This window comes from Dendrobates tinctorius, unplaced genomic scaffold (assembly GCF_039654945.1).
Source record: "Dendrobates tinctorius isolate UK_male_01 unplaced genomic scaffold, ASM3965494v1 ptg000090l, whole genome shotgun sequence".
Lineage (NCBI taxonomy): Eukaryota > Metazoa > Chordata > Amphibia > Anura > Dendrobatidae > Dendrobates > Dendrobates tinctorius.
Window position 1 is genome coordinate 5,596,668 of NW_027361758.1, and position 23,933 is coordinate 5,620,600.

Consider the following 23,933-nt stretch of genomic DNA (forward strand, 5'->3'; position numbering starts at 1 on the left):
AAAAGCTCAAAGATAAGATACCGTAGTGAGTGTCTGATCTATGTCTATAATGGCCAATTTCAGTATGAATGTGGTAAACAAGGTATGCAGCAGAAACAGAGTGAAACACACCCGCCGTACCCCAATACCAATAACGAACAGCCGTGAATTATAGTTGTTGCGATAGATACTTATAAAACACCGCAGCCACAGAAAAGGTTTAAAAACCTTATTGCCCAGCAAAGTATGGTGATAGCCGCAGCCACAACACCATGAGGACTGTACAGACCAGTAATCCGCTGCATGTGGTTAACGACAAAAGACTGTTCCTTCGTTGGTCCTCCCGGGCTCAGGATAAACCCTGGTTAGAGATCAGCTTACCAAAGTACAAGGAAACCTGCAAGACAGAGACCCTGGACTGCGGGAAGATCAAACCAATAACAGTTAGTACATGCGCATTATAATGGGCAGAGCATTGGGATGCACATACACTACTCATCCAGGAGATCATGTCTATTCCGAACCCTTTGATGTCTAAACCCCCAAGTAAGGGTTGATTATTATTGAAACTAAGGAAATATGCTATCTGGCAGGTAATATCTCCTGCCATTACCAACATAGGGCTTCTTATTAGAAGCACTGAAAGGGAAACGTGGATCATGCCTGTTTTACCTACAGTATGTTAGACACAGGGAGTTTGGACTCTGGTATCGATGAAAGTGGTGTTGGTGGAGGGTTGTTGGTAAAAAACCTGTGATACGAGAGATTATTTCGAACTGTCTCTATACAAGTCATTAGTCCGGACATTATTTATAAGTCAACTTATCTATCTATCTATCTATATCTATATATACACACATATATACACGCGTAGCCTAAAAGGTAATTTTCTCAGTGATATTTATACACCCAGACTGCCATGGTGGGAGTAACCATACCCTATAGCTAGAGAGAGTAATTTTCTCCCCATCACAGAGGGGGATTACCTACTGTGAGGCAATGGGACTATGGGTTCTCAACTCTAAGCGTCCAGGCTACAGATTCTTTATCTCAGGAGCCCTGACTGCTGTAAGGACAGTGTGTGTGGTATCATCTGCCACCTGACGCAGTGCTGCTGTTTCGCCACAAGGTAATGAAAAAACAGTGTTCAAGAGCCGTGTTGCTCGAAACGCATATGATCTCATTACACATCACCCCCTGTCATTGCTGTGCCATCTGAGATGTCTGTTTTGTCATTTTGAATTTTTTAAGGATCATCCAATAAAATTTTTTTAATTTTTAAATAAGTCTTGTGAGTGAGCTGGATCCACTTCTATTTTCCCTATTGCCTTGGACGCTGTGCAGGAGTAAGGAAGCCATGCTCCTTCTTGTGCTTGGAATTATATCTCGGGGGTGAGCTGAATGTTCTCTTTTGTTTTTACAAAGGCAATGATGCAGTCCCTGGTAAAACAACAGACTTATGTGACAAAAATCTGTCTACTGGATGTTGATCAAGGCAACTAGTCTGATTGCTGTATGTGGAGCTGGGAAAGATTCTCTCCTTCCACCTCATGGGACAGTAGTATGTCCTTTGTAGAATGAGCCCAAAGATGTATATCTCCCTTTAAAGCTAATTATGAAAGAGACTTGCCCTTAGCACTCAAGGCAGTAGCTCCTTGAGAATTCTGTTCCAGATGGAAGAAATGCTATTTTACTGGGCCAATTCAAGCATAGGTGTTTTTTTTTTGGGCTAAGCTCGGAGGCCAAAAATAAAGCAACAGAAGTTGGATCTGGGTCCAAACTGAAGGACTCTGGGCCTGAGACAAAACGAGAAGTGCTAGGCCAACAATACAGGGTGCGGCCACACAACAAGGCCCAAGTCAGACGGTCTAAGCCAGCGGCACAAAGCCACAACGCCCGAAGTGCTATGAGGCACCATGATGTACTATGAAGCACTATGAAACACTAGTGATACACCCTGAGGCACAGGGGCACCAAAGAACTATGATGCCATATGATGCACCTAAGTATTATGACGCAATATGATGTATAGAGACGCTATGAAGCACTATGATGCCATATGAAGCAAAAAGGCACTTATGAAGCGCTATGATGCAATATGATGCACAAAGGCACTCTGAAACACTGATGCAATATGATGCATAAAGGTACTATGTTGCAATATGATGCAATATGAAGCAATATGATGCGGGGCACTGTGAAGCAGTATGATGCAATATGCACAGAGGCTTATAAAGCACTATGATGCAATATGATGCAATATGATGCGGGGCACTGTGAAGCAGTATGATGCAATATGCACAGAGGCCTATGAAGCACTATGATGCAATATGATGCCTAAAGGCACTATGACATAGAGGTACTATGATGCAATCTGGTGCAACGTGATGCACTCCATATAATGCATAGAGGCACTATGATGTAATATTATGTACAGAGGCATTATGATGCCATCTGATGCCCCGGGCACTATGGATGCAATATGATGCACTATGATGTAATACGATGCAGAGGCATCCTGAAGCAATACGATCCATAGAGGCACTCAATATAAAGCATAGAAGCACTATAATGCAATATGAAGCGTAGAGGCACTCAATATAGCGCATAGAGGTAATATGATGCATAGAGAATACTCAATGTGATGCTATGATGAAATGATATGCGCAGAGACACTTCCATATAAAGCATAAAAGCACTATAATGCAATATGAAGCATAGAGGCCCTCAATATAAAACATAGAAGCACTTTAATGCGATATGAAGCATAGAGGCACCCAGTATAATACATAGAAGTAATATGGTGCACAGAGACACTCAATGTAATGCGTAGAGGCAGTTTGATGCAATATGATGTCCGGAGGCACTCAATATAAAGCATAGAAGCACTATAATGCAATATGAAGCATAGAGGCACTCCATATAGCACATAGAGGCAATATGATGCATAGAGATACTCAATATGATGCTATTATGCACCGAGGCACTCCATATAAAGCATAAAAGCACTATAATGCAATATGAAGCATAGAGGCACTCAATGCATAGAAGCAACATGATGCATAGAGATACTCAGTCCCATGCATAGAGGCACTATGATGCAATATGCCGCAGGGCTGTGGAGTCGGTAAGCCAAACCTGCGACTCCGACTCCTCAATTTCCCTTACACCGACTCCAACTCTGACTCCGACTCCACGACTCCCACATATATTGCTTATATTTAAGTGAAAAATTAATTGTAGTACAATGTGAACATCAGACATTTAATCATTTCTATGATCCAATAATCAAGATATTTAGATAGAACATAATATCTATTTATTGGAATACAACTTTAGAACACAAAAAACTGTAATAAATTGTAAATATGTAATACACTGTATAAATGTATACGGTACAGACCAAAGTTTTGGACACACCTTCTCATTCAAAGAGTTTTCTTTATTTTCATGACTATGAAAATTGTAGATTCATTCTGAAGGCATCAAAACAATGAATTAACATGTGGAATTATATAATTAAAGTGTGAAACAACTGAAAATATGTCTTATATTCTAGATTCTTCAAAGTAGCCACCTTTTGCTTTGATTACTGCTTTGCACACTCTTGGCATTCTCTTGATGAGCTTCAAGTGGTAGTCACCAGAAATGGTCATCCAACAGTCTTGAAGGAGTTCCCAGAGATGCTTAGCACTTGTTGGCCCTTTTGCCTTCACTCTGCGGTCCAGCTCACCCCAAACCATCTCGATTAGGTTCAGGTCTGGTGACCGTGGAGGCCAGGTCATCTGGCGTAGCACCCCATCCCTCTCCTTCTTGGTCCAATAGCCCTTACACAGCCTGGAGGTGTGTTTGAGGCCATTGTCCTGTTGAAAAATAAATGATGGTCCAACTAAACACAAACCGGATGGAATAGCATGCCGCTGCAAGATGCTGTGGTAGCCATGCTGGTTCAGTATGCCTTCAATTTTGAATAAATCCCCAACAGTGTCACCAGCAAAGCACCCCCACACCATCACACCTCCTCCTCCATGCTTCACGGTGGGAACCAGGCATGTAGAGTCCTTCCGTTCACCTTTTCTGCGTCGCACAAAGACATGGTGGTTGGAACCAAAGATCTCAAATTTGGACTCATCAAACCAAAGTACAGATTTCCACTGGTCTAATGTCCATTCCTTGTGTTCTCTAGCCCAAACAAGTCTCTTCTGCTTGTGGCCTGTCCTTAGCAGTGGTTTCCTAGCAGCTATTTTACCATGAAGGCCTGCTGCACAAAGTCTCCTCTTAACAGTTGTTGTAGAGATGTGTCTGCTGCTAGAACTCTGTGTGGCATTGACCTGGTCTCTATTCTGAGCTGCTGTTAACCTGCGATTTCTGAGGCTGGTGACTAGGATGAACTTATCCTCCGCAGCAGAGGTGACTCTTGGTCTTCCTTTCCTGGGGCAGTCCTCATGTGAGCCAGTTTCTTTGTAGCGCTTGATGGTTTTTGCCAGTGCACTTGGGGACACTTTCAAAGTTTTCCCAATTTTTCGGACTGACTAAGCTTCATTTCTTAAAGTAATGATGACCACTCGTTTTTCTTTACTCAGCTGCTTTTTTCTTGCCATAATACAAATTCTAACAGTCTATTCAGTAGGACTATCACCTGTGTATCCACCAGACTTCTGCACAACACAACTGATGGTCCCAACCTCATTTATAAGGCAAGAAATCCCACTTATTAAACCTGACAGGGCACACCTGTGAAGTGAAAACCATTTCCGGTGACTACCTCTTGAAGCTCATCAAGAGAATGCCAAGAGTGTGCAAAGCAGAAATCAAAGCAAAAGGTGGCTACTTTGAAGAACCTAGAATATAAGACATACAGTATTTTCAGTTGTTTTACACTTTTTTGTTAATTATATAATTCCACATGTGTTAATTCATAGTTTTGATGCCTTCAGAGAGAATCTACAATTTTCATAGTCATGAAAATAAAGAAAACACTTTGAGAAGGTGTGTCCAAACTTTTGGTCTGTACTGTGTGTGTGTATATATATATATATATATATACACTCACTGGCCACTTTATTAGGTACACCTGTCCAACTGTGTGTTAAGACTTAATTTCTAATCAGCCAATCACATGGCGGCAACTCAGTGCATTTAGGCATGTAGACATGGTCAAGACAATCTCCTGCACTTCAAACCGAGCATCAGTATGGGGAAGAAAGGTGATTTGAGTGCCTTTGAACGTGGCATGATTGTTGGTGCCAGAAGGGCTGGTCTGAGAATTTCAGAAACTGCTGATCTACTGGGATTTTCACGCACAACCATCTCTAGGGTTTACAGAGAATGGTCCGAAAAAGAAAAAAAATCCAGTGAGCGGCAGTTCTGTGGCCGGAAATGCCATGTTGATGCCAGAGGTCAGAGGAGAATGGGCAGACTGGTTCGAGCTGATAGAAAGGCAACAGTGACTCAAATTGCCACCCGTTACAACCAAGGTAGGCAGAAGAGCATCTCTGAACGCACAGTGCGTCGAACTTTGAGGCAGATGGGCTACAGCAGCAGAAGACCACACTGGGTACCACTCCTCTCAGCTAAGAACAGGAAACTGAGGCTACAATTTGCACAAGCTCATCGAAATTGGACAGTAGAAGGTTGGAAAAACGTTGCCTGGTCTGATGAGTCTCGATTTCTGCTGCGACATTCGGATGGTAGGGTCAGAATTTGGCGTAAACAACATGAAAGCATGGATCCATCCTGCCTTGTATCAACGGTTCAGGCTGGTGGTGGTGGTGTCATGGTGTGGGGAATTTTTTCTGGGCACTCTTTGGGCCCCTTGGTACCAATTGAGCATCGTTGCAACGCCACAGCCTACCTGAGTATTGTTGCTGACCATGTCCATCCCTTTATGACCACAATGTACCCAACATCTGATGGCTACTTTCAGCAGGATAATGCGCCATGTCATAAAGCTCGAATCATCTCAGATTGGTTTCTTGAACATGACAATGAGTTTACTGTACTCAAATGGCCTCCTCAGTCACCAGATCTCAATCCAATAGAGCATCTTTGGGATGTGGTGGAACGGGAGATTCGCATCAGGGATGTGCAGCCGACAAATCTGCGCCAACTGTGTGATGCCATCATGTCAATATGGTCCAAAATCTCTGAGGAATGCTTCCAGCACCTTGTTGAATCTCTGCCACGAAGAATTGAGGCAGTTCTGAAGGCAAAAGGGGGTCCAACCCCTTACTAGCATGGTGTACCTAATAAAGTGGCCAGTGAGTGTATATATATATACACACATACAAACACTATGACTTATCTCGGCTAAGATAAAGCCTAGATCCTCAGGCTGCATTCACACTATGGGCGTAGCCAGGATCAAACCTGGGGGGGGGGGCAGAATCTCATACTGTTCCGCAGAATTTCATACTGCACACCTCAGCTGCTGCAGAACCTCATACTTCACACCCCTACACTTGAAAATAAAGCCTGCACCTTAAGAAGATGTGGTGATGAATGCAGTCTATTTATTCCAACTATCAGTTGATGTTGATGTTACTGAAGACGAGCAATGCCTGTCCTGGGCGTCCTTTTGGGCAGCTATGAGGTGTACCTGACTGGTGCTAAAAAAAAGGAGTGTTAGTCTGTGTGCTATCCGGCTTTCATTCTTTTTGGTACAGATATGATATGGATAGACAGATATGGATAAATGGATATATAGATAGATAGAGCAGATTTCTAATCTGCTTTTGCTATTGAAAACATTATCTATGAGCTCAAAAACCTTTCAGGTGATGCGGTTTTTTCAAAAGCTGATCTGCTTTTGCAACTGAAAAACGTATCCTCAAAAAACGCAGGAAAAACGCTGTGTGTGAATGTAGCTTTAGATCAGGAATAGAACAGTCATTTATAGGACATTTCATAACTTTCCCAAATTCCTATGAAAAAATATTCAGCATATTCTGCATTGAACTACTGTACCCAATTTATTATATATTTTAGGAGTCGGAGTCGGTCCATTTTATACAGACTCCAACTCCACCAAAATGAGCACCGACTCCGACTCCACAGCCCTGATATGCCGCACATAGGCCCTCAATATAAAACATAGAAGCACTCTAATGCGATATGAAGTATAGAGGCACCCAATATATTGCATAGAAGCTATATGGTGCGGAGAAACACTCAATGTAATGCATAGAGGCAGACTGATGCCATATGATGCACAGAGGCCCACAATACAAAGCATAGAAGCGCTATAATGCAATCTGAAGCATAAAGGCTCAATATAATCCGTAGACCCAGCCGTTGGTCTCAATCCTGTTGAGTGGTGTGATTTTCTTTCTTTTCCTTTCCCTCTGTGTCTCTACGACTAGGGCCATGAGCTGCCACTCTGATCGGAACATCTCATTTGTTAGACTGACCCCACCCAAAGGAGCTAATTACTGAGCTGCAGCTGGAGGGCCTTCATGGAGACACTGTGCTGCATTAACCCCCTGTGTCCTCCTATGGATGGAGTAGTTAAGTGGAACCATGAGATGTAACCTGGACATATGGCCTTATTATAGCCTAGAGGTCCAAGGCTTAGCTGCATATATGTGAACAAATACCTCATCACCTGAGCAGCTTTCGGCACAAAGGCATGAGACTAGCATCCGTCCAGAGGCCTAGGCCATCAACAGCATTCCACCGTGCACTTACCTGTGTTGGCTCCATACCTGCTAGTAAACAGGGGGAGCTGGTAACGCCGAGAGCCCACCATGGAGGGAAGCAGCATCCCGTCAGGCATGCTGCACTACTGCCAATGATTTCCTGTCCTGTATCCCACGAGATCCAGGAAACTCGCCTGTTGCCTGTCTCGTTCTGCACAACCGCGTTCTACAGTGGAACGCACGCCGACCTGCTCTGGCATCACCGGAGGAGCGACGCCTTCTTCTCCACCCGATTTCCGTAAGTAGCAGTCGCTTGCAGGCCGGCGTCGGAGCCGAGAGCCTCCACTGTGGGAGGAAGCGGCTTTACCCAGGAGCCTCGTCCGCACCCTGGTCTCTGTGGCTGAGGGACCCCCCTAGGAGGGTTTCAGCCCCGGGCTGCTTGACAGGGGGAAGGTTTGGCCCAGCCGCCCGATCTCCCTGGGCCCCGTCAAACGTTCACCTTCTATCTTCACTCCTCCTGGAGCAACCTTTCCTACGACCGTCCCCTTTGGGACAGGAAAAACACTGGAGGGTGGAGGGACCTTTTAACTTCTCTGTGATCCTGTCCCGCTATAGGTAGGACTTCCTCCTTGGTGCTGTCTGGAGGGACAAAATGGAAAAAATAATGTAACCGTGTGTAGTGGAGGCAAAATGATCACAGATGGGAAACTTTAGAGCTATAAAAGGAGCTCTAAGAAAGTGGAGCTATAGAAGTGTTCTCACAGTTGAGCTGGAGAGATCATAGGAAAGAAAACTTAGGACAAGATTCCCAGAAGAAAATACAAAGGATGGATATCCTAGTAGAAAGCTACTACCAGCAGAAGCCAATACAGAGAGAAAAGAGCATAGAACCTTCCAATGTCAACCTTCCAATGGTAGGCATTTTAAACATGGTGCTGCTACACAAATGTAATTAATGAGGTGGTGGTGGGAACAGAAAGGTTTACCATTCTTACTAGCATCAAAGGGATTCTCCAGGAATCGTTAAATTTTTCCAACAGGACTGTGGAGTCGGGAAACTAAACAGCACTTCCTCACTACTAAGCATGTACATAAAGTTAAGTTGGAAGGAAGCTTCACAGTCATAATGTTCAACCCCCTGCTCAATGCAGGATTCACTAAACCATCTCATACAGATGTCTGCCAGCCTCTGTCTGAAGACTTCCATTGAAGGAGAATTCACCACCTTTCGTGGCAGCAACTCATCGATCACCCTCACTGTCAGTTTTTTTTCTAGTATCTAAGGCCTGTTTCACACATCCGTTTGTCACCATCAGTCAAAATCCGCCGATTTGCAAAAAAAACGGATCCGCCATTTATCTTGGCGGATCCGTTTTTTTCCTCATTGACTTTCATTATCGGCGGATTTTGACTGAGGATCGTCCGTTGCATCCGTATTTCTGCGGATCCGCCAAAATTTTGGCGTCCGCTGAGATCACCGAACGGACAATGCAACGTTTTTTTGGTGTCCGGATCCGTATTTTCTCTTTTGCTACATGTTTAACCCTAAATGTATGAGATGTTGAACCCCTCTCCATAATATTTGAAAATTCTTGGAGAACAGGAGAAGTCCCAAAAGACTGGAGAAGAGCAAATGTTGTTCCTATCTTCAAAAACAGGAAGAAGGTGGACCCAGGTAACTATAGGCCGGTGAGTCTGACTTCTATACCAGGAAAGATCTTTGAACAAATTATTAAACAACATGTATGTCAGTACCTGGATAAGAATGAATGATTAAACAGAGCCAGCATGGATTTGTAACTAATAAGTCATGTCAGACTAACTTAATTTCCTTCTATGACGGAATCACTGATTGGGTGGATCAAGGAAATGCTGTAGATATAGTATATCTTGACTTCAGCAAAGCATTTGACAAAGTATCTCATACAATTCCTTATTGAAAAAATGACTAAGTATGGAATGGACAAGGCAACTGTTAGGTGGATTCATAACTGGCTTAGTGATCGGACCGAAAGATTGGTCGTAAATGGCTGCACATCCAGTTGGAAGAATGTCTCAAGTGGGGTACCACAGGGCTCTGTCCTGGGCCCTGTATTGTTCAACATCTTTATCAACGATTTAGATGAAGGAATTGAAGGTAAACTGATTAAATTTGTTGATGACACAAAGCTAGGAGGGATAGCTAATACGAGAAGAGAGAGAGAGGATTCAAAAAGATATAAATAAACTGGAGCAGTGGGCAGCAGCTAACAGAATGGTTTTTAACAGGGAAAAATGCAAAGTACTATATATGGTCAAGAACAATGAAAAAAGCATATACAGAATGGGAGGAATAGGGCTAAGCAACAGCACAAGTGAAAAAGACTTGGGTATACTAATAGATCACAGACTGAATATGAGTCAACAGTGTGATGCAGCAGCAAAAAAGGCAAATGCAATTCTAGGAAGTATTAACAGAAGCATACAGTCTAGATCACGTGAAGTCATTATTGCCCTCTACTCCTCTTTGGTCAGACCTCATCTGGAATATTGTGCCCAGTTTTGGGCACCACATTTTAAAAAAGACATCAACAAACTGGAGCAAGTTCAGAAAAGAGCGACCAGAATGGTGACCGGTCTGCAAACCCTGTCTTATGAGGAAAGGTTGCAGGATTTGGGAATGTTTAGTTTGCAAAAGAGAAGACTGAGAGGAGACTTAATAGTTGTCTACAAATATCTAAAGGGCTGTCACATTGTAGAAGGATCATCTTTATTCTCATTTGCACAAGGAAAGACTAGAAGCAATGGGATGAAACTGAATGGGAGGAGACACAGATTAGATATTAGAAAAAACTTTTTGACAGTTAGAGTGATCAATGAGTGAAACAGGCTGCCACGAGAAGCGGTGAGTTCTCCTTCAATGGAAGTCTTCAAACAGAGGCTGGACAGACATCTGACTGGGATGATTTAGCGAATCCTGCTTTGAGCAGGAGGTTGGACTAGATGGCCCAGGAGGTCCCTTCCAACTCTACGATTCTAGGAAATCCAATCTGGCTGCTGGATAAAATCTCTCTCTCCTCACCCCACAATGCGATCTCGTCCCGACTCCGGTCAAGTCTCGCGGCTCGTCCCGCAATATCGTCCCGACCCCGGTCTCTTCTCGCGGCTCGTCCCGCGATCTCGTCCCGACCCCGGTCTCTTCTCGCGGCTCGTCCCGCGATCTCATCCCGACCCTGGTCTCTTCTCGCGGCTCGTCCTGGTCCCACGATCTCTTCCCAATCCCGCGGCCCACGACGGTACTTTTTGGTTGCGGTTCCTTTAACATTACTACATCAGCGGACCCCGTCAAAGCAACGGTCCGGTGGCACCCGTTGGTGTCTCGACGCACACGGATACGTTATCCGCCTTTTTGGCGGATGCCAACTGACAGGAACAACGTAAGTATGAAACAGGCCTTATCTGCATCTTCAGCCTTTCAGTTCCATTCCACTGCTTATCGCGTTTTCCATGTGCAAATGAGAATCGTGATACCTCTCTCTACACTGATATGCCTTCAAATAATTATAGACAGCTATTAAGTCTCCTCTTAGCCTGTTTTGGAGGCTAAACATTCCCAGCTTGTTTACCATTCCTCGTAGGACAGTTTGCAATCCAGTCACCATCCTGGTAGCTCTAGGAGCTCTTCTCTGAACTTGCTCCAGTCACTGACTTTTTTAAAATGTGGCGCCCAAAACTGGACACAGTATTCCCGATGAGGCCTGACCAAGGAAGAGTAGAGGGGGAAAATTACTTCACGTTATCTAGATTCTATGCTTCTGTTAATACATCCCAGAACTGTGTTTACCGATTTTGCTGCTGCATCACACTGCTGACTCCTGTGCAGTCTGTGATCTATTAGTGTACCCAAGTCTTGTTCACCCAAGCTGTTGCTTAATCTTTTAATCTTTTTGAACCAGGTTTCCAGCACTGATCACCACCACATTTCCACTAGTGGCTCCCTAGTTGGACTACCACCCAATTACGGAGGGAGTTGAATACAAGGAAGTCACCAAATCTAAATGTGTTGAGCAGTGTTGTGCCCATCATAGAACAAGTATAGATGGCCCTACCCCCCAGCTTTCGTACCTATACTAATGTACTAACTGTATGTACTCCTTTGGTATTGTTTTTTTTTTGTTACAAGCTACTTCTACACAACATTCATATGCGCATATGTAAGGAGCGGCACCACGTGACCGCTGAAATCAGGAAGAACAGCGCTGAGAAGATGGAATAAGCACGGGGGCTGCAAGAGACTTGCTAGGAGAGGTGAGTATAGCGGAGGGAGCCATATTCACCTGTCCCCCGTTCCACCACTGCGCATCGCTCTGCTGTCTTGCTTCCTCTGGCAGTGACGTTCAGGTCAGAGAGCGCCATGACGTAGGTAGCAGGCGCCCTCTGCCTGAACATTCACTGTGTAGAGCCAGCAACGCTGAGGAGCAGCAGCTGCAGCAGCAGGGACGAGGTAAGTATATAGGTTTTTTTTTTTTTAATTGAGGCAGCGGCAGCAGCAGCATTATAAGGGGCCACTAAAAACTGTGCATCATTGTAAGGGGCCGCTCACTGTGCAGCATTATAAGGGGCCACTAATAACTGTGCATCATTGTAAGGGGCCGCTCACTGTGCAGCATTATAAGGGGCCACTAATAACTGTGCATCATGTAAGGGGCCGCTCACTGTGCAGCATTATAAGGGGCCACTAATAACTGTGCATCATTGTAAGGGGCCGCTCACTGTGCAGCATTATAAGGGAAGTAGCTTTGGCATTTTCCACCCTAGGCTTATACGCGAGTCAATACGTTTTCCCAGTTTTTTGAGACAAAATTAGGGGGGGTCAGCTTATACACGGGTCGGATTATACACGAGTATATACAGTATTTTGGCGTGCTCGGAGATTTAGTTTGTCGACAACGCAGCTGCATGATTTGTGGCTGCTGGACAGACTGAATACATATGAGGAATGCCTGTTTGTTAGGTAATCCCTACATGTAATCAGCCTGACTAGCAGCCGCAAATCATGCAGCTGTGTCGACAGAAACTAAATCTCCACGCACGCCAAAATACTCGGAGATCACCTGAGCATGCTCGGGAAAACCCAAGCAACGATGCTATTTATTAATATAGAGGATTTAACATTTCAAAAGAGATCTAGAATCTGCAACGTAAGGAAATGGTCCAAATCACATTATTGCATAAGAATACCCCTTGGACATGTCAGATGCAAGCTCTGAAAATTTAAAGGGCAACCAACCACAAAAATGACTAAGTTTAATGGTCACCAGTCATCTCAAGAAATTGATAATTTGATTGAAAATATCCAAGCTACTAATGTTAGTTTAATATAAGAGTTTGAGAATTTGAAATGCTTTACTTTCATCCCATGAATGTTCCCATATTCCAATTCAATCTAATGGCTTAAATCTATTAACTCAGAAGGCAAATCGCCTAACAGAGGAAATTTCTCCAGAGACATTCAATTAAGGCTATATTAATATATCTCTTCAAAAAAGTCCCGATTCACATAGCTGTTACTTCTGCTGAAATTTCAAAAACAAAATTAAGAAAAATCGACAAGGTAGAGAGAATATCAACACAAACAAAACCATGCCGACATTGTAAACGCAATCCTTTATAAAGAGAAATCTCACAAACACGAATGTCCAATTTTGAAGATATTTCTAGAAGGAATAACTTGAAAACAAGGGGCATTCCTGAACGAGTTCAACCATTTCAATTAAATATCTATATCTCTAAAATGGCAGCTCAACTGATGCTAATCGCATCCAATTATATTTAGTCGCCAAGATCTATAGGATCACATTATATATTCATTATATATCTCCTGATATTCAGAGATGTTATAGTCACCTACTCCTTTCAAATAAGAAAAATTATTAGCATTGACTAGGACTTAAACAAGAAAACAAGTTTTGGACCCCTACAAAGATTGCTCGTAAAGAGCCACTTTACGAGCCAGGAAGTCTCTCCAACAAGAACACCTTCATGTGGGAATAAGCTACCGTTGATACGAATCCGCAGTAGAGATGAGCGTACCCACGGATGTTCGGTTCGCCGATCATACCGTAAAAAGTTTGGAAAAAATACCAGAACAAAGGCAGAGATGCTTAAGTGCACAGGCCTCCAAACAAATGCACATCAGGGTGAAGTGGACCCACGTAAAGATAGCGGGCAACACAGGTGCAGCAATACTGATGGAACAACCACTCAACCTACCAATCCATGGAGGGGTGTTTGTTTGGTATATTCGTACACCAAAAAAAAATAAATAAATAAATAGTCTGTATGCAGAGCTGTTCACAAACAGGTAAGTATTTAAGAGTATGGGCATCACTAATAGGCTGTGAGCCAGATGCTCTACATCACCTATATCTTAACAGAGCAGCATACAGACTATTTTTTTTGTGCACTAATATACCAAACAACCACCCCCTCCATGGATTGTTAGGTTCAGAGTGGTTGTTCCATCAGTATTGCTGCACCTGTGTTGCCACCATCTTTAATTGGGTCCACTGCACCCTGATAGTGCATTTGTTTGAAGGCCTGGGCAGGTAAGTATCTCTGCTATTTTTCTGGTGTTTTCTGAATAATTTTTGGAGGATTTCTAAGTCCTCTTTTAGTGGTTTTGCCGTAAAAAGTTTGCTCAGGTCTGAAGATGACCCCAAACCCAACTGAAGTCAATGGTGACTCGAACTTTGGCGCTTTAAAATGGCTATAAAATGAATGGTCATAGTGAGGGAGAGTGGGCTGCAAAAGTAAGTTAAATGGGGGTAAGAGCAGGACAATTGCCCTACAAAAAAAAAGTGTACAGGGAAATGACTTAAAGAGGTTCTGCCGTCATAGCAATCATTTGAAAAATAGGAAGTAAATAAAAAATTTAAAGAGTGCCCTCACAGAGACAAGCTACTTCCAGTCCAGTTAAAAATTTTACCCACAGACCATACGGTACAGTACCCCTACATTAGCAGCTTACAAAATTCATCCAGAGATCATGGGGGACAGCATCCCTCTAGAGAAGCTGCTTACAAATTTCATCCACAGATCATGGGGAAGAGTACCCTGTTGTGAGTTCATTTTCCCCTTCACCGTTGATGTCTGATGAACTCCCTCTGCTGGTGAAGAGAGGTAGTGAAATTGATTGGGTTGAGAAGAACCTGTCATCTGAACAGGTGGAGCCTGATTGGACACCCGTAATCTCTGAGTGGATATAAGGCAGCCGACGCCCTACAGGGGTGCTGGTGATCCTTTCTGCTCTGAGCTCTTGCAACCAGTTATTCATGTGTCCTGAAAGCTAAGTTTTTCCTGTTACATTTAAGATCCATAACGTGGTTCATAAGTCTCTGTTAAAGAGGTTTGTTGAGCCAGTAGTTCCTGTGGTGGCACCTCCTGACCCTGTAATGGTGGAAGGTAATGTGGAATATGAGGTTGAGAAGATACTGGATTCTCGCCTGGCTAGATGGAGACTCCAGTATTTGGTCAAATGGAAGGGTTATGGCCAGGAGGATAATTCTTGGGTCCCTGCATCCGATATTCATGCCGAAAGATTGGTTCGTGCTTTTCATCGGGCCCATCCTGATCGTCCTGGTGGCGTGGATGAGGGTTTGGTGACCCCTCCTCAAGGGGAAGGTACTGTTGCGAGTTCATTTTCCCCTTCACCGTTGATGTCTGATGAACTCCCTCTGCTGGTGAAGAGAGGTAGTGAAATTGATTGGGTTGAGAAGAACCTGTCATCTGAACGGGTGGAGCCTGATTGGACACCCGGAACCACTGAGTGGATATAAGGCAGCCGACGCCCTACAGGGGTGCTGGTGATCCTTTCTGCTCTGAGCTCTTGCAACCAGTTATTCCTGTCTCCTGAAAGCTAAGTTTTTGCTCTCTTATTTTTCCATGAGATTTTGTCTGTTTGCTTCGTGTTTTGTGTTCAGCCTGCCTTTGTTGGGACGGACTGAGCTCCATTTTTGTCTCTGATCAGTTTATCTCTTTGCTCTGTTTTCAGAATATACCTGAGTGCTGATATAGTGATTTTGAAGTCTAGCGACTTCAGGGCCTTTTTCCCTATCAGACGGTTGGGACATTTTTGGTAGGGTTTTTTGCGGATTGCAGCCAGCATCTTTTCTGTCCTTTCCTATTTAGTTAGTTGGGCCCCATCATTTTCTCAACCTGTCTTTCTGTCTGTGTTTGTGTTTTCATCTGCTTTTCACCGACAATACATGTTGCGGGCTGTCTATTGCTTTGGGGTCTGCTCTGGGGCAGTTTAGATTTCCGCTTTCTTTCTTTAGGCTTATTTAGTTCTCCGGCTGTGAATGAGGGGTCTAGGGCACCGTAGGAACCCCCCACGGCTACTGTTAGTTGTGGTGAATAGGATCAGGGGTCTGCAATCCGATAGCTACCAACCTCTCCGGTTTTCTGGACTTAGCTTGTATTTTTGTTTTTTCCTCCTTCGGTGACTCATTCATAACAGAATCACCAGCCATACCGCAGATTCTAGGGTACTCAATAGCAGGAAAGAATTGTAAAAAAAAAAAAAAAAGGGAAAGAAAAAAAAAGTGTCAGAATTTTTTTTGTGTGTATATTTTTTCCTCTATGTCTTTGAGGCCGTAGGGGGAATTTTTTCTTCTCAATGGATATGAAGCAATTGTCTGATCGTGTGGAGCAGCTCGCTGCTGCAGTGCGGGGAATTTCCGCCTATCTTGCTCATTCACATGTTGCTGAACCAAAGATCCCTGCTCCTGATGTGTTTTTTGGGGATCGGTCTAAATTTTTGAACTTTAAGAATAATTGTAAATTATTTTTTGCCTTGAAGCCTAACTCATCAGGGAGCTCCGCACAGCAGGTTAAAATTGTCATCTCCTTGCTGCGCGGCGATCCTGAGGATTGGGCGTTTTCCTTGAAACCTGATGATCCTATTCTAACTAATGTGAACGCATTTTTTCAAGCCTTGGGGCTGTTGTACGATGAACCTAATGCTGTTGATCAGGCTGAAAAGGCCCTGTTGGCATTGAGCCAGGGTCAGGATTCTGCAGAGTTGTACTGTCAAAAATTCCGAAAGTGGGCGGTCCTTACTACCTGGAATGATGGTGCCTTGGCAGCTCTCTTTCGGAAGGGTTTGTCAGAAACCGTAAAAGATACTATGGTGGGATTTCCTGCTCCCTCTGGTCTTGACGATTCTATGTCATTAGCCATTCAGGTTGATCGGCGTTTGCGTGAACGCAAAACTGCACGAGAGGTGTTGCCACCTGTTGAACAAATGTCTGAACCTATGCAATGTGATAGAGTTTTGTCTAGGGTGCAACGTCAGGAGTTCAGAAGGCATAATAAGCTGTGTTTCTTCTGTGGAGATGCCTCGCATATTATTTCTGTCTGCCCTAAACGAGAGAAACGTTTTGCACACACATTTGCTGTGGGTGGTGTTCAACCTAAGTTTCTTCTGGCAATTACTCTGATCTGCTCCCTGTCTATTTTCCGCTAAGGCTTTTGTGGATTCGGGAGCAGATCTGAACCTGATGGACTTGGATTTTGCTAAATGTTGTGGATTTCCTATGACACCTCTGCGGACGCCTATCCCTTTGAGGGGTATTGATGCTACTCCTTTGGTGAAGAATAAACCTCAGTTTTGGACCCAGGTGGTAATGCGGGTCGCCCCAGACCATCAAGAAAATTGCAGATTTTTGGTGTTGCATAATCTGCATGATACCATTGTTCTGGGGTTTCCCTGGTTGCAAATCCATAATCCAGTTTTGGATTGGAAATCTGTGTCTGTGGTGAGTTGGGGTTGTCGGTGTGCCCTTAGTGACGCTCCTGTTTTCTCCACCTCTCCCCAGTCGCATGATGTTCCTGACTATTTGGCTGATTTTTATGATGTATTTAGTGAGAATGAGTCTGCGTCTTTGCCTCCTCATAGGAGTTATGACTGTGCAATTGAGCTGAGCCCTGGGTGTAAATTTCCCAAGGGTCGACTTTTCAATTTATCTGTACCCGAGCACGAGGCTATGCGATCCTATCGTTGGAGTAGTCGTTGGAGAAGGGTCATATTTGACCATCCTCTTCACCCTTAGGTGCTGGGTTTTTTTTCGTGGCCAAGAAGGATGGTTCATTAAGGCCTTGTATTGACTATCGTTCCCTCAACAAAATTACTGTTAAATATCAGTATCCATTACCCCTGATTTCTGATCTATTCTCTAGAGTTAAAGGTGCTTGCTGGTTTACCAAGCTTGACCTCAGAGGGGCGTATAATCTTATTCGCATTAAGCATGGGGATGAATGGAAGACAGCGTTTAATACTCCGGAGGGACATTTTGAGTACCTGGTGATGCCTTTTGGGCTCACTAATGCCGCTTCTGTCTTCCAGTGCTTCATGAATGATATTTTCCGAGACTTTGTGGATACATTTTTGATCATCTATCTGGATGATATTTTGATCTTTTCCAAGGATTGGGACTCTCACGTGGAACATGTTCGGACTGTGTTCTGGATTTTGAGGGAGAATTCCCTGTATGTCAAGGGATCGAAATGCCTTTTTGGGGTACAGAGGATTTCATTTTTGGGATTTATTTTGTCTCCGTCAACTATTGAAATGGACCCGGCCAGGGTACAGGCCATTTATGATTGGGTTCAGCCCACTTCTTTGAAGGCCCTTCAGAAGTTTTTGGGTTTTGCTAATTTTTATCGTAAATTTATAGCTAATTTTTCTGGTATTGCCAAACCATTGACTGATTTGACTAAGAAAGGTGCTGATGTGCTGAATTGGTCCCTGGAGGCTGTTTCTTCCTTTCAGGAGCTGAAGCGAAGGTTCACTTCTGCTCCGGTTTTGCGGCAACCTGATGTCTCACTCCCGTTTCAGGTAGAGGTGGACGCTTCTGAGATTGGTGCAGGAGCTGTTTTGTCCCAAAAAGATCCGGTAACATCTAAAATGAATCCCTGTGCTTTCTTTTCCCAAAAGTTCTCCCCATCTGAACGTAACTATGATGTGGGGAATCGGGAACTGTTAGCCACGAAATGGGCATTTGAGGAGTGGAGACATTGGTTGGAGGGAGCTAGACATCAAGTCGTGGTCCTTACTGACCACAAGAATTTGATTTACTTGGAGTTGGCCAAACGCTTGAATCCTAGACAGGCTAGGTGGGCCTTGTTTTTCACACGTTTTGATTTTGTGGTCTCTTTTCTTCCAGGCACTAAGAATGTCAAGGCAGACGCCCTCTCTAGGAGTTTCTTTGCTGATTCTCCTGTTGTGACCAAGCCTGCTACCATCTTAGGTGAGGGGGTAGTTCTTTCTGCCATCTCGCCCGATTTGAGACGTGCTCTGGAAGAGTTTCAGGAGGACAAAACGGAGCGTTGTCCCATTGGAAAATTGTATGTTCCTGACCAGTGGAGGAAGAGAGTGATGTCTGAAGTTCATTGTTCTTAATTGTCTGGTCATCCAGGTATTTTTGGTACTAGAGATTTGGTGAGTCGGTCTTTTTGGTGGCCCGCCTTGTCTCGTGATGTCAGGAGTTTTGTGCATTCCTGTGGGACTTGCTCCCGGTCTAAACCTTGTTCTCGCTCTAGTGGGCTGCTGATGCCTTTGCCGGTGCCCAGGAGGCCATGGACCCATATTTCAATGGATTTTATCTCTGATATGCCTGTCTCTCAGAGAATGACCGTTATTTGGGTGATTTGTGATAGATTCTCTAAGATGGTCCATCTTGTACCACTCCCTAAGTTGCCATCTTCCTTAGAGTTGGTGCCCTTGTTTTTGCAACAGGTGGTTCGCTTGCACGGGATTCCTGAGAACATTGTATCTGACAGAGGAGTTCAGTTTATTTCTAGATTTTGGAGGACCTTCTGTTCGAAGCTGGGAATTCAGTTGTCCTTCTCCTCTGCGTTTCACCCTCAGACCACTGGGCAGACGGAGAGAACAAACCAGACTTTGGAGTCGTATTTGAGATGTTTTATTTCTGCTGATCAGGATGATTGGGTTTCATTTTTGCCCTTGGCCAAATTTGCTTTAAATAATAGAGCTAGTTCTGCTACTTTGATGTCACCTTTATTTTGTAACTTTGGGTTTCATCCTCGATTCTCTTCAGGGCAGGTGGAGTCTTCTGCCTGCCCAGGTGTTGACACTGTGGTGGAGAGAATGCACCAGATCTGGGACCAAGTGGTGGATAAGTTGTCTCTCTCCCAGGAAAAGACTCAGCGGTTTTCCAACCGTCATAGGACCATTGGTCCCCAGTTTAAGATGGGTGATATGATTTGGTTGTCATCAAAGAATATCTCTATGAAGGTGGCTTCTCCAAAGTTTAAACCTAGATTTATTGGACCTTACAAGATTTTGGAGATTCTTAATCCTGTCTCTTTTCGATTGGCTCTTCCTGTTACATTTAACATCCATAATGTGTTTCATAAGTCTCTGTTAAAGAGGTTTGTTGAGCCAGTAGTTCCTGTGGTGGCACCTCCTGACCCTGTATTGGTGGAAGGTAATGTGGAATATGAGGTTGAGAAGATACTGGATTCTCGCCTGGCTAGACGGAGACTCCAGTATTTGGTTAAATGGAAGGGTTATGGCCAGGAGGATAATTCTTGGGTCCCTGCATCCGAAATTCATGCCGAAAGATTGGTTCGTGCTTTTCATTGGGCCCATCCTGATCGTCCTGGTGGCGTGGATGAGGGTTCGGTGACCCCTCCTCAAGGGGGAGGTACTGTTGTGAGTTCATTTTCCCCTTCACCGTTGATGTCTGGTGAACTCCCTCTGCTGGTGAAGAGAGGTAGTGAAATTGATTGGGTTGAGAAGAACCTGTCTTCTGAACAGGTGGAGCCTGATTGGACACCCGTAATCTCTGAGTGGATATAATGCAGCCGACGCCCTACAGGGGTGCTGGTGATCCTTTCTGCTCTGAGCTCTTGCAACCAGTTATTCCTGTCTCCTGAAAGCTAAGATTTTGCTCTCTTATTTTTCCATGAGATTTTGTCTGTTTGCTTCGTGTTTTGTGTTCAGCCTGCCTTTGTTGGGACAGGCTGAGCTCCATTTTTGTCTCTGATCAGTTTATCTCTTTGCTCTGTTTTCAGAATATACCTGAGTGCTGATATAGTGATTTTGAAGTCTAGCGACTTCAGGGCCTTTTTCCCTATCAGACGGTTGGGACATTTTTGGTAGGGTTTTTTGCGGATTGCAGCCAGCATCTTTTCTGTCCTTTCCTATTTAGTTAGTTGGGCCCCATCGTTTGCTCAACCTGTCTTTCTGTCTGTGTTTGTGTTTTCATCTGCTTTTCACCAATACATGTTGGGGGCTGTCTATTGCTTTGGGGTCTGCTCTGGGGCAGTTTAGATTTCCCCTTTCTTTCTTTAGGCTTATTTAGTTCTCCGGCTGTGAACGAGGGGTCTAGGGCACCGTAGGAACCCCCCACGGCTACTGTTAGTTGTGGTGAATAGGTTCAGGGGTCTGCAATCCGATAGCTACCAACCTCTCCGGTTTTCTGGACTTAGCTTGTATTTTTGTTTTTTCCTCCTTCGGTGACTCATTCATAACAGTACTCCCACACTCCCAAAAAGCCTTCTTCAGTAGCATATGTTCCAAATGCCGCTGATGAAAAGCTTGTAGTATGATCCTGGATTGATCTGGCGGTCCGCAGTGAAGCTCGCTACCGGTAGTCCAGTTAAAAATTGCATCCACAGAGCATGGTTCCACATTTATCCCACAGAAGCTGATAGCAAATTTCATACCCAAACAATGGCCAACAGTACCCCCACAGGCAAGGTTACAGAGTACACACAGCGGCTTTTGGCACACTACTCCCACAGATATGGGTTCAAGAATACACAGAGCACTTTTGGCACAGTACTATGACAGACCTGGTTGCCCAAGAGTAGAAATGATTTTTGACATCACTCCCAATGATTCAGTTGAAGATTCTGAACAGTTTTGGGTACGCTCAGTAGCATCACAGAGACAGATGAAGAGTACACAGTGTTTCTGTAAACCTGCACACACACAAAACACTGTCCCTTACTACAGTTGCATCCAGCTCCTACGCTAAACAGAGTAGAAGTAAAAAAGAAGAATCTTGAACCAGGAGGAACAGGTTCAAGTGGAGTAGGAGGTGAATGTGGTGGCATAGATGGAAGAGATGGATGAGTGAGGTAGCCAACACAGATTGTGTTTTTATTTGTACAGGAGGCCCACAAATGAAACAGATAGCAAAGAGTTGAAGACTAGCTAGGTGCGGCTGTAGTTGTCTAGTAATCCAAAAGGTCTGGACTAAGGTTGATCGAATAGCTTTGGGTAAGTGTTTATACACAAGTATAAAGCGGTTTAAAGGACAGTACTCTCACAGGTGGGGGGGTGTTGTGCAGAAATTACACAGCAGCTTCAGGGACAGTACTCCCACAGGTGGGGGGTGCAGAGTACACAGCGCCTCTTAGCACAAAAATAGCATATATAGGGGTTGCAGAGTAAACACAGCATTACGTTTGTAGAGTACAGAGTCAGACTGTCTCTCACTTCAGATGCTTCTTATCCCTTCACTAATGACAGCATAATAGCGACGAGACTCGTGATCCGGCCTTTATACAGGCCTTGTGCTGTGCTTGCCAAAACTTGGCATGGAATGTGAATGCTCCGGGAGTGCCTACAGTCTAAAAGACTGTTGACCACCTTTGCTAGACTGGGGAACCCGAACAGGAAACTGGACATAAAGGAAAATGTCCATATTCGGTTCGGATCGGGTATGCTCATCACTAATCAGCCACTTTACAGGTCAATTTAGGAAGCAAGACTGAATTACTTTCCTCTCCAGAAGGACTAAATCTTCCAAAAACATTAAAACTACACAACATCTCAAACAAGTCTCCTCCCATTGCAAATTAAACTCCAACCGGAATAAAATCCTGGTGTCTACTGCAGTAATTTACTCAAGTCACCACAGTATGCATCTCAGCCAACACCAGCAGATTACAACATTATACATTACAATCTCATACAGTCACATCCTACGGGCTATATACTTACAGTTAATGCATCGCCAACAGTGGATATTTCTGAATTACAAACACCTATGAGAAAGTGTACTACACTATTCAACCACACTGGATCAGGAAAATTGATTATAATAATTTTACTATTTTGAACCACTTAGATTACAATAAAGTGTAAACTGAATTACAATATGGATCAACTCCGGTCACTACCTTGGATCTCATCTGGATTATAACAATGATTTTACAGCCTGAACTATTACCATAGGCAACCGGATTACAAACAGATCATAATTCCTTTTTCTTTATCTCATCATTGGGGGACATAGGTGACCATGGGGTGTATGCTGCTGTCACTAGGCAAAAAAAAGAGGAAAACAGCTCCTCCTCAGCAGTATACACCCACCAAAAGGCACCAAATACCTCAGTTTAAGTTTAGTGTCAGTAGATGGCGGTTGAGAAGGAAGGTGCTGCAGGCGGCTGTTACGCACTGGCTGACCCAAGTCTGTTTTCTTTGCATTCTGTTTCCCCATCCTTGGGACTGCTTTGGGACGTCCCATGGTTACCTGTGTCCCCCAATGAAGCGATAAAGAACGAGGGATTTTTGGTGTTCACCGTAAGATCTCTTTTTATGAGCTTTCATTGGGGAACACAGCACCCTACCTAACTGGTTGTACCACTTTTTGGCCTACATGCCGTTGTTGGGTTGGTAGATAGGTTGAGTTTTAGATGCTTCTACTGCTTTAACACTAATTGACGTACTTGGTGCTTGTTAGTGGGTGTGTACTGCTGAGGAGGAGCCATTTTCCTTTTTTGCCTAGTGTCAGCCTCCTAGCGACCACAGCATACACCCCATGGCTACCCGTGTCAACCAGTGAAGGCTCCAAGAAAGGTTTTACAGCGAGTACCAAAAATCCCTCTTTTTCCCTCTTCTCCTTCAACCTGAAAGATATTAATCAGGTCTGCAAACTTATATCTAAACTTCACTCTGAATGGAAACAAATCGGACTCCCCCCGGCGGTTCAGTACACTGAGGATCACTGCAGGTTGTAGGCTTGTCGGAACTTACATGTTACTTTTAAAAGCCGCTTCATTGTACACTTGTCTCCTCTTTGCCTATTTTCATAGGGATCGCTTCATTTTTTTTTCCCGTGTCCTTTGCCCCACCCCTATTAAAATCTTGCTAGCTTTCTCCTATCTCCTTCACTTACTTCCCCTACCTTTTAGGCTTATATTGTTTGTGTTTACAATCTTTAAATTAAAATGTTATTTAAAAAAAAGTCAATAAAATATTTGAGCTATGATGACTTATCCCACCAACCCCCCCACTCAAAA

At 44.0% G+C, this 23,933-nt stretch overlaps 1 protein-coding gene across 1 annotated transcript in view; it reads right to left on the reverse strand.

Annotated features, from left to right (window-relative positions):
* LOC141098343 (zinc finger CCHC domain-containing protein 8-like) overlaps positions 1-23,933 on the reverse strand; it is a 236,587-nt gene that overhangs the window by 87,798 nt on the left and 124,856 nt on the right. The gene's annotated exons all lie outside the window — the stretch shown is intronic.